Raw genomic sequence first — 16,442 nt, 5'->3', positions numbered from 1 at the left:
CTGAAAGAATAAGTCAAAGAAAAAGAAACACAAGAAAAGAGGCAGCAGCAAGGCCAACACTTGAAAGTGCAGAACTAAGTCACTGCCAAAAATTCAACACAATTATCTCCACGAGGCAGTGTTAATTCCCGTCCTTCACGTATATTAAGTTCTGAAGAGCAACATGAATGGCCATGGAAACAAAATTCTATTTGACTCTATAGTTGAAGAGTAGCTGCATAAAAAAACTAAAAGCCAGGCTTCCCTGGTGGCGCAGTGGTTGAGAATTTGCCTGCCAATGCAAGGGACACGGGTTCGAGCCCTGGTCTGGGAAGATCCCACGTGCCGCAGAGCAGTTGGGCCCGTGAGCCAAAATTACTGAGCCTGCACGTCTGGAGCCTGTGCTCTGCAACAAGAGAGGCCACGATAGTGAGAGGCCCACACACCGCGATGAAGAGTGGCCCCCGTTTGCCACAACTGGAGAATGCCCTCGCGCAGAAACGAAGACCCAACACAGCCATAAATAAATAAATAAACAAATACTTTAAAAAAAAAAACCCAAAAAACTAAAAGCCAAGTACATTTTTTAGAGCCCAAGGAAGTGATATTATGAGACCAAATCACAAATACATATGTTCATCTGTATAAAAATTCCAAAGAATACTCGGTCTTGCAAAAGCTCATCTAAATGACAATTCACAAAAAGAGAAGGCCAAGAATACTTGATGAGTAAAGATTTTAAAAGGTAAAATGAGATGAGAACATCTGAAAAAGGGGAATCAGAAGTCTAAAGAAGTTACCTATCAAATTCAATCAAGATTATTAGTCTCTTGGTTTATTCCATTTACATAAGAAAAGAAATGGAAAAATAGTGCCTTGGGTCTCTGTAACGTGTACCCAGCACCTTTTTCCCAGATTGTTTTGTTTGCCACTGTGAGCAGGAAGCTGTCCTGGACTTTTTTTACTGCGTTAGAGCTGATGTCTATGGGAGTTAGAGGTTGAAGACAATGTCTCCACACATGAGACTGTAAACATAGAAACAATTGAGCTGCTGTTTGAATGTAGTTTAGCTTCCTGAACCCCAAAAGAAAAGTCACTCTCTTTCTGAAACCTCAGCCACTTTGGAGACTTGATGTGATGGAGTCACAGTGAAATGAATCTCGCCAAAGTCATTTTGGAAACTGGCTATCAGTTCCTTCATTTCCACACGAAAACACTTTTTGTACCTTTTCATTCAAAAAGCGGACTTGGTGCTACAAGCTTCCAGTAAACAGTCTACTTGTTTTATTTTTCAAGATAGCATTAAGTGTAAATTTGGCAATATATTTCAAATGTTGTGTCTACAAAAAGCAGGGCTTTTAAGAGAAGTGTCCTGGAATCCTCTGGAAACACTAGAGTTGTGTTGTTTCTTTTATTTGTTTGTCAAGTTGTAAAGTCAAGTCTGGACGTTTTGCCATTGGCTTTAGTGCCATCAATGGTATAAAGAGGTATTTGGGGCTCTTTCTTTCAGAGGTGTGTTTAACACTCTCCAGAGAACAGCCTGCCATGGGAAGTGCTCAGTTAATCACCAGGGATGGGAAAGACTTTAGTGACAAGAGCTAATCGCATACTTGTCAGAACCTAGGAGAGTAGCTGCAATGTCATTTCCCACAAAACTCCAACAGTCACTCTAACTTGGGCTTCGTATTATCATCCTTAGTCTTTATTTCATGATATTTTACCATGAATATGCTGACACTGCTGCAAGGAGACCAGAGATCACCAGAAGGCAGAAAGTTATAGGAAAATTGAAATACATTTAGAGAAATATTGGTGGAATGTTACCAATACAACGTTATTGTTTTACTCAGGTGATTCTTGGAATATGTGCGGAATTCATGTGGCTAAACAGAAATGCCAAGGAGAAAATACTGTTGAGGGTTTGAATCTTTAATTTTGCCTAGATATTCTGGCTCTGATTACATACTATCTAGGTATTCATTGCAGCAGTTAATTTTTAATCTAAATTTTGGAGACACTGAATGGATAAACCAATTATTTCTCTGTTAGAAAAAGCAAGCATTATACTTAAACTTTGGATATTGGAGAAATCAATCCAAATCCATTTCTGAATCTCATGAAGAAACTATAGAGTCTTATGCTCAGATATCATATTTCAAACAATCTTATTTGAAGTATAATAAACAAATGCCCGTATTATTTTACAAGGGGTATACATAATTCAGTGTTCATTAAGTCGTTTCATTTCTTTCGTAGGATTTAAGTAAAAAGAAGTAGCATTGGACAGGAGAGGACAGTCCTTGTCCTTGTATTTAGGTCAATAAAATGTGAAACTTGTTAAATTATTTTCAGAAATTTAAATAAACCAGTTCAGTGAAGCGTGCTTTTTTGTCTACAGGAAATTGGAGAAACACATACTTCAGACTAATGTGTAATGACAACGTTAACTGCAATTAGCACCCTAAACATATTATTGTCCAAACAACAAAAGTGGTAACTGTTGACCTTAAACAGAGCATTTGTTTGCTTTCCTGTCCTCTTTTTTTGAGAATGTCAATTAATGTAACATAAATGCTGGAAACAATCAAAGTAGAAAGCTCTTTACTCTGGTATTCAAATTCAAATACAATTTTTGCCAAGTATAAGGACAATGCTGGAATGTAATTAAGACACACATATAAAAGTTTCCTAATCACATAATTGGCCTCGTCTTTTTAAATTTCCATTTAATAATAATGATTTTCTAATAAGATTACCAGTAAGAATGTTATTACCCCCACCATATATTGGGTAGAAAGCAACTGCTTGAAGATTTCAACTTAATACAACATGTAACCCATGTTTAAGCAGCCATGATACAGATTGACAGTTTTAGCAACACTGCTTTATTGGGGTAGGTGTGGTATGACAAGAAAATGCCATACACAATAGCACAGAAAATAGAAGGGTGTTTATTTTAGAAGGAATTCTCACATGTGGTGGGTGACAGGCATAAGTATATGACCAACTTCCAGAATAAAAGAAAAGAAAATATGATGACCCAGAATGAAAAGAATTTTCTTTCATTTTCTCTTGGTTGAGGAAATGGCTGTGCCAGTGCAAAAACTGCAGAGCAATCAATGAAGCTCTATTTATAGCTGAAGACATGCAAGATAGGGCAACCCATGGGTCCTGAATGGGGGCAGAAGATGCAAACAATCTAGGCCTTGGAAACTTGTCTTATTGTTATATTCTATCTGCTTCTATTGTTCTGGCTCCATCCTTGGTATCATCTGTATGTTTTTGATTTGATGTTCATTCTCTCTACTCCAGAAATTTAATCTGTCTCAGAGTTTTATTCTTTTTGGCCTTTTATTTTTTATGCTGGATGATTTTTCTCTGGTTTATCCTACCACAGTCTGTTTCTCTAAGTTTTCTCTAGTAACATTTTCACTCTTTAATGCACCCCAACATGGATCTTGATTGTCTTGTGTTTTTTTCTTTCTTGATTGTTTTTGTATTTTGACCACTGTCTCTGCCTTCCTTCCAGGCCGTTCTCAAATTGATACTTTGCTTCTCTATTTTAGAACATATGTATCCTTGCATCTTCTTTAAAGGAACAACACTCAAATGTTTTCTAATACATTCTCCTAATTTTTAAGCCAAAATATTATCACAGATTAGCTTTTTTGATACCAAGCATTCATTCATCTGTGAAAGACATCAGCTAAGAGGTATGGGTCCTCTGGAGGAGACCTTCCATGTGTTTTATGCAATGCAGTAACTGAAAGAACATATCCAGTGAGTTCTCTGCTGTTACAGCTTTACAGCTTCTGTCTCTGTGTCTCACACTGATTGTTAACTACACATCCAAAGGCGCCATGTGTTTCCACCCATCTCTTTCTTTTCCCATCTATGCTGTACTGAAATTTAACTCTAAATGGGTTTAGAAATATATATATATTTGTTTTTTGACAAAGGATGAGGCATCAGTTTTATGCTGTTCTTGTTCACATAAAAGGCAGCTGCCTGCCTTTTTGGCAAGCACTCCCCCTGGTTCATAGAAGTAGTAGCATACAAAGAGTGAGTCCATGATTGTCACATCTTCTTGGAGGATCTCAGTAATGTTCTATTTGAGACGGTAGAGATTTGAGTGGTTATTCCAAAACTGTTCCTTTAAATACATTCATCTCTGTTGAATCCAGTCAATGAAGAGTCAAACATGAAGTTTCTTTTTTACTAGTATTTCCAGTTTTTATCCTTTTGTGAATTTTCATACACATCTCATGGGAACACTGGAAACAACAGATCAGGTATTTCTTTTTTTTTCTTTTTTTAGTCCTAGAACATTTCTTTATTATTTATTTACTTATTTATTTTTGGCTGTGTCGGGTCTTCGCTTCTGTGCGAGGGCTTTCTCCAGTTGCGGCGAGCGGGGGCCACTCTTCATCGCGGTGCGCGGGCCTCTCACTATCGCGGCCTCTCCCGTTGCGGAGCACAGGCTCCAGACGCGCAGGCTCAGTAGCTGTGGCTCACGGGCCCAGTTGCTCCGTGGCATGTGGGATCTTCCCAGACCAGGGCTCGAACCCGTGTCCCCTGCATTGGCAGGCAGACTCTCAACCACTGCGCCACCAGGGAAGCCCCAGATCAGGTATTTCTAATCTGCTACTGTATTTACCAGAGAGTTTTTAGTAATTTTGTCAAAATGATTGTTTCACATTTTTACTCGTGGTCTTCAAGACTGTGCCCTCCCTATTGGCCAACCCATATACTTATGCATGTGTTGAAAATGTGATTTGTTAAAGTGACCAAAGGTCTGTATTATTTGCTAAAGTGTCCAAATATTATTGTGTTAGACACATGTCTCCTAGCAAAAGCCACTGTTTTTTTGGATTGTATTCACCAGTTTCAATTAGTGTGAAGGTTAAAAAAAAAGTGGCGATTCAGTCTGTTGAAAGCCAAGACAAAACCAATTTATTGCATGTACTCTATGAAGGCAAATGAATGTGTAGAGTTTCCTGGGATAAACAAACATTCCAAAATAAGGATATATAGATTGCCTGTTTGAGACTCCCAATGGAGTAATATATTTAGGGAAGATACTGATTCACTGGAGTCATCACCTGATAAAATTGGAGAGTTAAGCTTCAAATACAAATGCTAGGTGTTTAGTTTCCTTTTGCTGCTGTAACAGATCACTACAAAACTAACGGCTTCGAACAATGCAAATGTATTGTCTTATAGTTCTGGAGATCAGAAGTCGGAATGGGTTTCATTAGGCTAAAATAAAGTTGTCGACAGGGCCCATTCTGGATGCTCTTAGGGAGAGTCTGTTTTTCTACCTTTCCAGCATCTCAAGGCTGCCGCAGTGCTTGGCTCGTAGCTCTGCATCCCTCCAACACCTGCCTCCGCTGTCCTGCGTCCTTCCTTCCCTCATCATCGCATCACCTTCTCTGACTCTGACCCTCCTGTCTACCTCTTATTAAAAGACTCCTGTGATTATATTGGGCCCATCTGGAGAATCCAAGATAATCCCCTGATTTCAAGATCCTTAATTACATCTACAAAGTCCCTTTTGTCATGTAAGGTAACACATTCACAGCTTCTAGAGATTAGGATGGGATGTGGACATCTTCCGAGGGACTATTATTCATCCTACCATGCTAGGGAAATTAGAAAACCCTTGAGGAAACAGGAAGAACAACTCCATGATAATATTAAATTTTCAAAAGTTCCAGAAATATCCTTATTACTTTGTACATTGGGCTGACCACCGATACCTGTAGGCATTGTATACTAACACTGATATCCATGAGTGTGTGTGTGTGCGTGTGTGTGTGTGTGCGTGTGAAAGAGAGAGAAAGAGAGAGAGAACATACGTGGTGGAAATAACTGACTAACAGGGGTAATCTTTATATGAGCATCCATACTTTGTTGGAATCAATAAATATTTCAGTCACTAAAAGATGTAGGGTAGATATATATAAACTTCCTCTTTTTTAAAAAATTAGAACTGTTCTTTTACCGTTTGCAAGACAACTTTCACAGGTCCTTCTAGGTTACTTTGGAGACATGATAATTATAAGAGGAGACTTGCCATCACAAAATTATCAGAGACCTTCACTGTTCATCACATTCTTTAGAGAGAGAATCTAAATTCAGCTACCATCTGGTGAGTTAGTGGCAGAACAGAACAAGAGTCAAACTTCTAGTTTCAAATTCAGTGTTTCATTATAAAGACAGGACTGATTTACCCCTAGGCCAGATCTAAACTATATTTAGTGTCTTTGTCTGGTTTTGGTATCAGAGTGATAGTGGCCTTGTAGAATGAGTTTGAGAGCATTCCTTTCTCTGTAATTTTTTTTGGAAGAGTTTGAGAAGGATGGGTGTTAGCTCTTCTCTAATTTGATAAAATTCACCTGTGAAGCTCTCTGGTCCTGGACTTTTGCTTGTAGGAAGATTTTTAATCACAGTTTCAATTTCATTACTTGTGATTGGTCTGTTCATACTTTCTATTTCTTCCTGGTTCAGTCTTGGAAGGTTATACCTTTCTAAGAATTTGTCCATTTCTTCCAGGTTGTCCATTTTATTGGCATAGAGTTGCTTGTAGTAGTCTCTTAGGATGCTTTGTATTTCTGCAGTGTCCGTTGTAACGTCTCCTTTTTCATTTCTAATTTTATTGATTTGAGTCCTCTCCCTCTTTTTCTTGATGAGTCTGGCTAATGGTTTATCAATTTTGTTTATCTTCTCAAAGAACCAGCTTTTAGTTTTGTTGATCTTTGTTATTATTTTCTTTGTTTCTATTTCATTTGTGCTCTGATCTTTATGATTTCTTTCCTTCTACTTTGGGTTTTGTTTGTTCTTCTTTCTCTCATTCCTTTACGTGTAAAGTTAGATTCTTTATTCGAGATTTTTCTTGTTTCTTAAGGTAGATTGTATTGCTATAAACTTCCCTCTTAGAACTTCTTTTGCTGCATCCTATAGGTTTTGGATCGTCACGTTTTCGTTGTTATTTGTCTCTAGGTGTTTTTTTATTTCCTCTTTGATTTCTTCAGTGATCTCTTGGTTATTTAGTAACGTATTGTTTAGCCTCCAAGTATTTGTCTTTTTTACATTTTTTTCCCTGTAATTTACTCCTATTCTCATAGCGTTGTGGTCGGAAAAGATGCTTGATATGATTTCAATTTTCTTAAATTTACTGAGGCTTGATTTGTGACCCAAGAGGTGATCTATCCTGGAGAATGTTCCATGTGCACTTGAGAAGAAAGTATAATCTGCTGTTTTTGGATGGACTGTCCTATAAATATCGTTTAAACCTTTCTGGTCTGTGGACCAACATCAGTGATAACTGTGATTAAAAATCTTCCAACAAACAAAAGCCCAGGACCAGATGGCATCACAGGCGAATTCTATCAAACATTTAGAGAAGAGCTAACACCTATCCTTCTCAAACTCTTCCAAAATATAGCAGAGGGAGGAACACTCCCAAACTCATTATACAAGGCCACCATCACCCTGATACCAAAACCAGACAAAAATGTTACATAAAAAGAACACTACAGGCCAATATCACTGATGAACATAGATGCAAAAATCCTCAACAAAATACTAGCAATCAGAATCCAACAGCACATTAAAAGGATCATACACCATGATTAAGTGGGGTTTATCCCAGGAATGCAAGGATTCTTCAATATATGCAAATCAATCAATGTGATACACCATATTAACAAACTGAAGGATAAAAATTATATGATAATCTCAATAGATACAGAAAAAGCTTTCGACAAAATTCAACATCCATTTATGATAAAAACCCTCCAGAAAGTAGGCAGAGAGGGAACTTACCTCAACATAATAAAGGCCATATATGACAAACCCACAGCAAACATCATTCTCAATGGTAGAAAACTGAAACCATTTCCAATAAGATCAGGAATAAGACAAGGTTGCCCTATCTCACCACTATTATTCACCATAGTTTTGGACGTTTAGGCCATGGCAATCAGAGAAGAAAAAGAAATAAAAGAATACAAATTGGAAAAGAAGAAGTAAAACTGTCACTGTTTGCAGATGATATGATACTATACATAGAGAATCCTAAAGATGCCACCAGAAAACTACTAGAGCTAATCAATGAATTTGGTAAAGTTGCAGGATACAAAATTAATGCACAGAACTCTCTTGCATTCCTATACACTAACAACAAAAGATCAGAAAGAGAAATTAAGGAAACAATCCCATTCACCATTGCAACAAAAAGAATAAAATACCTAGGAATAAACCTATCAAGGGAGGTAAAAGACCTGTACTCAGAAAACTATAAGACATTGATGAAAGAAATCAAAGATGACACAAACAGATGGAGAGATATACCATATTCTTGGATTGGAAGAATCAGTATTGGGAAAATGACTATACTACCCAAAGCAATCTACAGATTCAATGCAATCCCTATCAAATTACCAATGGCATTTTTTACAGAACTAGAACAAAAAGTCTTAAAATTCATATGAAGACACAAAAGACCCTGAATAGCCAAAGCAATCTTGAGGGAAAAAGATGGAGCTGGAGGAATTAGACTCCCTGACTTCAGACTATACTACAAAGCCACAGTAATCAAACAGGACAGAAAGCCCAGAGGTAAACCCACACACCTATGGTCAACTAATCTATGACAAAGGAGGCAAGGATATACAATGGAGAAAAGACAGTCTCTTCAATAAGTGGTGCTGGGAAAACGGGACAGCTACATGTAAAAGAATGAAATTAGAACACTCCATAACACCATACACAAAAATAAACTCAAAATGGATTAAAGACCTAAATGTAAGACCAGACACTATAAAACTCTTAGAGGAAAACATAGGAAGAACACTCTTTGACATAAATCATAGCAAGATCTTTTCTGACCCACCTCCTACAGTAATGGAAATAAAAACAAAAATAAACAAATAGGACTTAGTGAAATTTAAAAGCTTTTGCACAGCAAAGGGAACTATAAACAAGATGAAAAGACAACCCTCAGAATGGGAGAAAATATTTGCAAACAAATCAGTGGACAAAGGATTAAACTCCAAAATATATAAACAGCTCATGCAGCTCAATATTAAAAAAACAAACAACCCAATCAAAAAATGGGCAGAAGACCTAAATAGACATTTCTCCAAAGAAGACATACAGATGGCCAAGAGGCACATGAAAAGCTGCTCAGCATTACTAATTATTAGAGAAATGCAAATCAAAACTACAATAAGTTATCACCTCACACCAGTTAGAATGGGCATCATCAGAAAATCTACAAACAACAAATGCTGGAGAGGGTTTGGAGAAAAGGGAACCCTCTTGCACTGTTGGTGGGAATGTAAATTGATACAGCCACTATGGAGAACCCTATGGAGGTTCCTTAAAAAACTAAAACTAGAATCACCATATGACCCAGCAATCCCACTACTGGGTATATACCCAGAGAAAACCATAATTCAAAAAGACACATGCACCCCAGTGTTCACTGCAGCACTATTTACAATAGCCAGGTCACGGAAGCAACCTAAGTGTCCATCAACAGACGAATGGATAAAGAAGATGTGGTACATATATACAATGGAATATTAGTCAGCCATAAAAAGGAATGAAATTGGGTTATTTGTAGAGACATGGATGGACCCAGAGACTGTCATACAGAGTGATGTAAGTCAGAAAGAGAAAAACAATTATCGTATATCAACGCATATTATGTGGAATCTAGAAAAACGGTACAGAAGAACCAGTTTGCAAGGTAGAAATAGAGACACAGATGTAGAGAACAAACGTATGGACAGCAAGGGGGGAAAACCTGTGGGGGGGTGGTGGTGGGATGAATTGGGAGATTGGGATTGACATGTATACACTAATATGTATAAAATAGCTAACTAATAAGAACCTGCAATATAAAAAAAATAAAATTAAATAAAATTTTTTTAAAAAAGTTAAAAAAAACCCAACTATATTTAGCTGTAAACATCTAACAAATGCCAAAATGTATAATCTTATTTGACAATTTGGTTTGCAGTATGTGTTGAGAGATTTAATCAAAAGTGAGTTACGTCCTTGAGAATTCTATCTAGCTAAGCTTAAGTACTAGTAATATAAATTACACTATAAAGTTACAGTTATACCTCAAGATTATAGAAAGTAATAACCTTGTTGAGGGTAAAGAAAACAGAAATAACCACTATTGCTACTAATAGGGACAGACAGATTCATCTATTTTAAATAGAGGAGATGCCAGTAAAGCTATATGAATTACAGAATCAGAAGGGCAGAGATTGTTACTTCATGCTATTAACAAATAGATATTCAGATATGTTGGGGCACTACCATTTAAGGAAGAAATTCAAGATTTCAAATGTTTGAAGAACTTTCACAGATTATATAGATTATAATGTTAAAATCTCATTTTGTTGCATTGTTAGACATGGTAAGCATAGAAAGTACATAGAACGATACATACAAAAACCTTAGTCTTTACCTCTTGGGTGTAGCAATAGAGAATCTTTTTCCTTTGTATTATTCATAATTCTCATAATTTTATGCATTAATATTTTTATACTGATAAAATTTAAAATGATGGTTAAAAGTTAAAGTAGCTTGTAAGGTGTTAACTAGGTGTTATAAAACACTAGGTGTTACAAAACACTTTTTAAAAATAACTATGTGATTATTGTTAAATTTTTTAATTTTATTTATTTATTTTTGGCTGCATTGGGTCTTCATTGCTGCGTGCGGGCTTTCTCTAGTTGCAGTGAGCGGGGGCTACTCTTCGTTGCAGTGCACGGGCTTCTCATCGTGGTGGCTTGTCTTGTTGCAGAGCATGGGCTCTGGGCACACGGGCTTCAGTAGTTGTGGCACGTGGGCTCAGTAGTTGTGGCTCATGGGCTCTAGAGCACAGGCTTAGTAGTTGTGGCACACGGGCTTAGTTGCTCCGTGGCACATGGGATCTTCCCAGACCAGGGCTCAAACCCATGTCGCCTGCATTGGCAGGCGGATTCTTTACCACTGTGCCACCCGGGAAGCCCCCTATGTTATTTTTAATTTGAAAAGATACATGCACCCCAATGTTCATAGCAGCATTACTTACAATTGCCAAGATATAGAAGCAACCTAAGTGTCCTTATCTAGATGACTGGATAAAGAAGATGTGGTACATACATATATATATATATATATATATATATACAATGGAATACTTACTACTCAGCCATAAAAAGGAACAAAATTTTGCCATTTGCAGCAACCTGGATGGACTTGAAGGGCATTATGCTAAGTGAAATAAGTCAGACAGAGAAAGACAAATTCTGCATGATATCACTTATATGTGGAATCTAAAAAATACAACAAATTAGTGAATATAACCAAAAAAAGAAGCAGACTCACAGATACAGAGAATAAGCTAGTGGTTACCAGTGAGTGGGGAGGGGCAATATAGGGGTGGGAGAGTGGGAGGTACAAACTATTGGGTGTAAGATAGGCTACAAGGATGTACTGTACAGCACAAGGACTAGAGCTACTATTTTGTAATAACTGTAGAATGTAATCTTTAAAAATTGTATAAAACTTTTTAAAAATTAAAAAAAAGAACAGAAAACCCTACGTGTAAAAGCCCCTAATATTGGGTATTGTAATACTAATTATATATAGCTTACAGATCAAGATTATTACGTTTTTGTGTTTAATATATAAGCTCTGATAACCAGAATTTAGAGTCTACAGGACTGAAGACAAAGAGATAGGCTGAAATAAGGCAAAGACACATGTGAACCACTAAGATTATTCCTGAAACCTTAGCAACATGCAATGGTAATTTATTTTAGAGCACATGGCATAGATATAGAGTAGATTATAAACAAACAAACAAATAAATACACACATACCATGTGTACAGTTGGTAAACTACAAAGTATACTGTTTGTTTATTTTATAGTGTGAGTTTCACTTTCAGAGGAAAGTGCTGCTTATATCAACACCAAATTTCAGAGAAGGACCTCAGGCCTTTAGGTATTGCTAATGACGAGCAGCTACACCACTACTGCAGTCAAAGCTGAAAGAAAGTAGACCATGTACACACCCATCCTCAAATGAGGAGCATCCCAATAAGTATTTTACTTTGCGTGTTCCATCCCCCAAACTGAAAAATGGATGGAAAAAAAGCATGATTTAAAATTAAGTAATACATTTTGCTGTTGCCATTGTTTTGATGCAACCCTTGTCAATCAGCCACATCAAAAGAATCAAATAAAGAATTCTTTAATTCCTAAATAATATTCATAGGAGACATTCATTAACTTTATCAAATACCTGAGTCCTCCATTTCTCCTACTGCATCCAAATTTCATCTATCTACTCACCTTTTCCTTTGCTATTGTTGAACTGAAAGATTTATGACAATAGCAATTGACTGAAACAAAACCGGCATTAATAAACTTACTGTAAATCTACTCTTTGTCCTTCATGAGAGATTTTGTTAAAAAAAATAAGTAAGCATCACTTTTTAATGATTTTAGAAGAGCTGGACTACATTTTCAATTTAATCCCTCAAAATTGTAGAACATTTTTCTAGTTTATTGAGGGATGGTTTTACTTTCCTATTATTTTTTGGTCAATCTTCGAACCTTCACTAAATTATCACCTATTCTAACCTTTATAATGGCTTTTCCTCTTTTATTTACATTAAAAATGTTCATCTTTATCAGAATTTACCCAGTGGATAGCAACAGTGGATTTCTAAATGTTGAGATAATCCACTCCAGGTTTCATTTGCAAACAATGAAAAGCTACTTCAACTAAGTAGTTCTGTCAGACACAGACAATGACTGTTCTCTTATAAACTAAACAAAAAATGTTTATTATGATGCATTTCTGTCACTCCACATATATTCTTCAAACTCATTTAAATTATTTACATTTTTCTAAGACTGTTTTGAACAGACAAAGAATGTGAATATTGCTTGGTATTTTAAGTGCTTTTACATTTCTCAAGGCACAGACCCTTTTACAATGGGTCAGGAATGGAATGATTATCTGGAACGGAGCCAGGGGCAGTAGTGAGGAGATGGCCAAGCCTGGGTAAGGGGATTTGAAGCCAAAACATGGATTAACAGCAGGATTGCCTCTTGCATCCATTACTTCACAACAAGAAGCAGTGAAAATCCTAAGGGGGCAAAAAGAGTCTGGGATAGGGTACAGGTCACGGACTGTACAGAGGTGTCAGTAGTGTACAGCTGCCAGTACATTTTTCGAAAGCTGAAAATATAGTTTATTTGTTGACTATGACAAATGGTCCTCAGCACCAGTATGGGGTATGGCAGTACCAAAATGTTGTGTGACATATATTAATATTACTTTATTTAAACAGGATAGGAGTTTATGTGGTTTTAATATCATGATTGAATTGATTACGTATTGGTGATTGAAATGTAGAAATTTTCTGTTAAGAAATCCCCCCCAAAAGAAATGTCAAATATATTGGTAACTAGGGAATTCTTCAGAATGAAAAAAAGTGGAGGAGAGGGAGAGAAAATAATCAAGTAATTCAAGGATTTTAACCTAGATTTCGCAGTACTTCTTGGAGGCCTATAGCTGGGTTCTAGATCACAAAGTAGTGTAAGCAGAATGATACCTTCCTCTCTAAGATATGTCCATGCCCCAATCCCAGGAAGCTGTGAATATGTTATATTCCAATGCAAAAGGGACTTTGCAGATGTGATTAAGGGTGTGGATCTGGCAATGTCGAGATTCCTTTAGATTATTCAAGTGAGGAATTCCTGCAAGGACCAGAAAGAGGACCACAGGAAATGAAGGCATCCCCAGGTGACAGGAAACAGAGACTTCAGTCCTATGATCTCATGGGACTGAGTGCTACCAACACCTGAATGAGTACAGGTCCCTGCAGCGCCTATAGAAAGGAGCACAGCTCTTCTCACATCTTGGTTTTAGCCCAGTAAGATCTTTACTGGACTTCTACCCCCAGAGCTGTAAAATAATAAATTTGTATTGTTTTAAGTCACTAAATTTGTGGTAATTTGTTTTAGAAGGAATAGAAGACCAATACACAAGGGTTTCCTAAACTTGTATGCAATATTTGGTATATTTGTGTGGTCATTTTTCTGATGAAAGAAGATGTATATTTCATCAGTCTTTTAAGAGTCAATGAGATAGACAACAAGGACCTACTGTATAGCACAGGGAACTGTATTCGATATCTTGTAATAACCTATAATGGAAAAGAATCTGAAAAAGAAATATATATATGTATACTATATACATATATATATATATTTACTGAATAATTTTGCTGCACAGTTGAAACACTGTAAATCAACTATACTTCAATTTAATAAAAAGAGTCAATGACACACCATAAAAAAAGCAAGAACGAGTGAACTCTATCATCCTTCCCCATATTGCAGCGGTAAAAACATCTGCATTCACTGTGAAAGCAGAACATTTCTCATTTTACATATTCAACTGAGAAACTTGGGTTTTGCGACAAACACCTCAACGCAGGAGCACCCAGCGCACACTCCCCTCCCCTCCCCTCCCCTCCCCTCTCCTCTCCTCTCTTTTCTTCTGCCTTGCCTTCCATACCTCCAAACCAAGCAACATTTGGTGCTTATTTATTATATTTCCTGTGAACTGTGAGATATTTTGGATACTCAGGAGTGGATTGTGAGTTCCTACAGAAGAGCATCTTTTTGTTTTGTTCTGTTTTTTTCTTTCAACTCTCTACTGTGCCTAGCACTGGTAAATTCTATTAAAATATTCACATGATTGAATCAAAACGTAAGGTCCTATATCAAGACAGTGACCTGGACTACATACCGTGTAATTCTGTCCACACCAGTGATACAGTCTATGTATTTGTTTATTCTTTATATATCTAACTCATTATTTTCTGCAAAAAAAATAGGAGAGTTCCCAGATTTCTACGGGAAAAATATCTCAGTGCCCTCAGATTAATTTCCAAGATAAGAGTCTGGATGGATCGTGGGGAAATAATGGTATAGGAGCTTTGATATTTCTCACTGATCACCTTGACTCTCTCTGGGATGTTTTCTATTTCTCTAAGGCCTAAATCCACCCAGGCTCCAGGGGAATATAGTTAATGTTCAGATATGTAATCAGAAGCTTAGTGATATTTATTAAACAGACATTATAGACCAAACTCTATTTGGATAAACCACAAGATTCACAGATAGAAAGAAACCCTAGGGGTAAATGAATACATTAAAAGTTAAATGGGGGGCTTCCCTGGTGGCGCAGTGGTTAAGACTCCACCTGCCAATGCAGAGGACACAGGTTCGAGCCCTGGTCCGGGAAGATCCCACATGCCGCAGAGCAACTAAGCCCATGCACCACAACTACTGAGCCTGCATTCTAGAACCCGTGAGCCACAACTACTGAGCCCGTGTGCCACAACTACTGAGCCAGCGCCTAGAGCCCGTGCTCCGCAACAAGAGAAGCCACGGCAATGAGAAGCCCACGCACCGCAACGAAGAGTAGCCCCCGCTCGCCGTAACTAGAGAAAGCCCACGTGCAGCAATGAAGACCCAACACAGCCAAAAATAAATAAAATAAATAAATTTAGAAAAAAATTAAATGGGGGAGGTTAGATGAGAATTTGATAGTCTCATTTTCTAACTAGGTTATTTCAGAATGACTTGAAATTATGTAGTGAATGAGAGAGGATGATGACTGACAATGACTTTGCACGCAGTAATCTGCTTCCTATTCAATCTTATTTAAATATTTTCACAGGATATCTGGAATTGATAAAGTGTTAATAACAGGTGCAGAAGTTTCTCCATAAAGTGTGCAGAGGTGTGCTGAGCACCCATACAAATGGAAAGTGAGGGGAAAAAAGCCTAGAGAAGTTGGAAATATGGTGAAAATTTTAAAAAATGAGATTCAACTTGAAATAATGTGAGGAAGTGTGTCTGCAGAAAAATAATCAGAAACAGGCATTCAGTGGAAGGGAGACAACTGGAAAGCTGTCAAACCGAACAGGACAGAGGGGAGAGGACACCAGATGATAAATTAGATAGCACTGAAACAGTGTGACAATTTGGAGAAAAAAACTAAAAATCACCTTGGCAGCCACAGGATGTTTCCAAACAAGAAAGTACACCTGAACTAGAATTCACTTTGAGATGGTATTTTCTCTTTTTCTACGTTGAAGAAATCAGAGGAACAGGAAGGCATTCAAAAAAGAACAGCAAATACAATTAAGAGTCTAACGGGTTTGATTTATATAGTGAGAGGGAAGAAATAAAATGTGCAATCCTTGGCTAGGGACTTCTAGAGAGAACATAATTGTCCAGCGTCCTTAAAGAATTTACATGCTGAGTCAATAGAGAGTGATTTAGTTCAATAAAAGGGAATATAGGCAGAAGCACAGGGAGATGAATATAAGCTCTAATGCTGAAAACATGTTTCAAATTTTGTTA

Source organism: Balaenoptera borealis (assembly GCF_965194805.1).
Source record: "Balaenoptera borealis genome assembly, chromosome: 21".
NCBI lineage: Eukaryota > Metazoa > Chordata > Mammalia > Artiodactyla > Balaenopteridae > Balaenoptera > Balaenoptera borealis.
Note: the sequence above shows the minus strand (reverse complement) of the source record.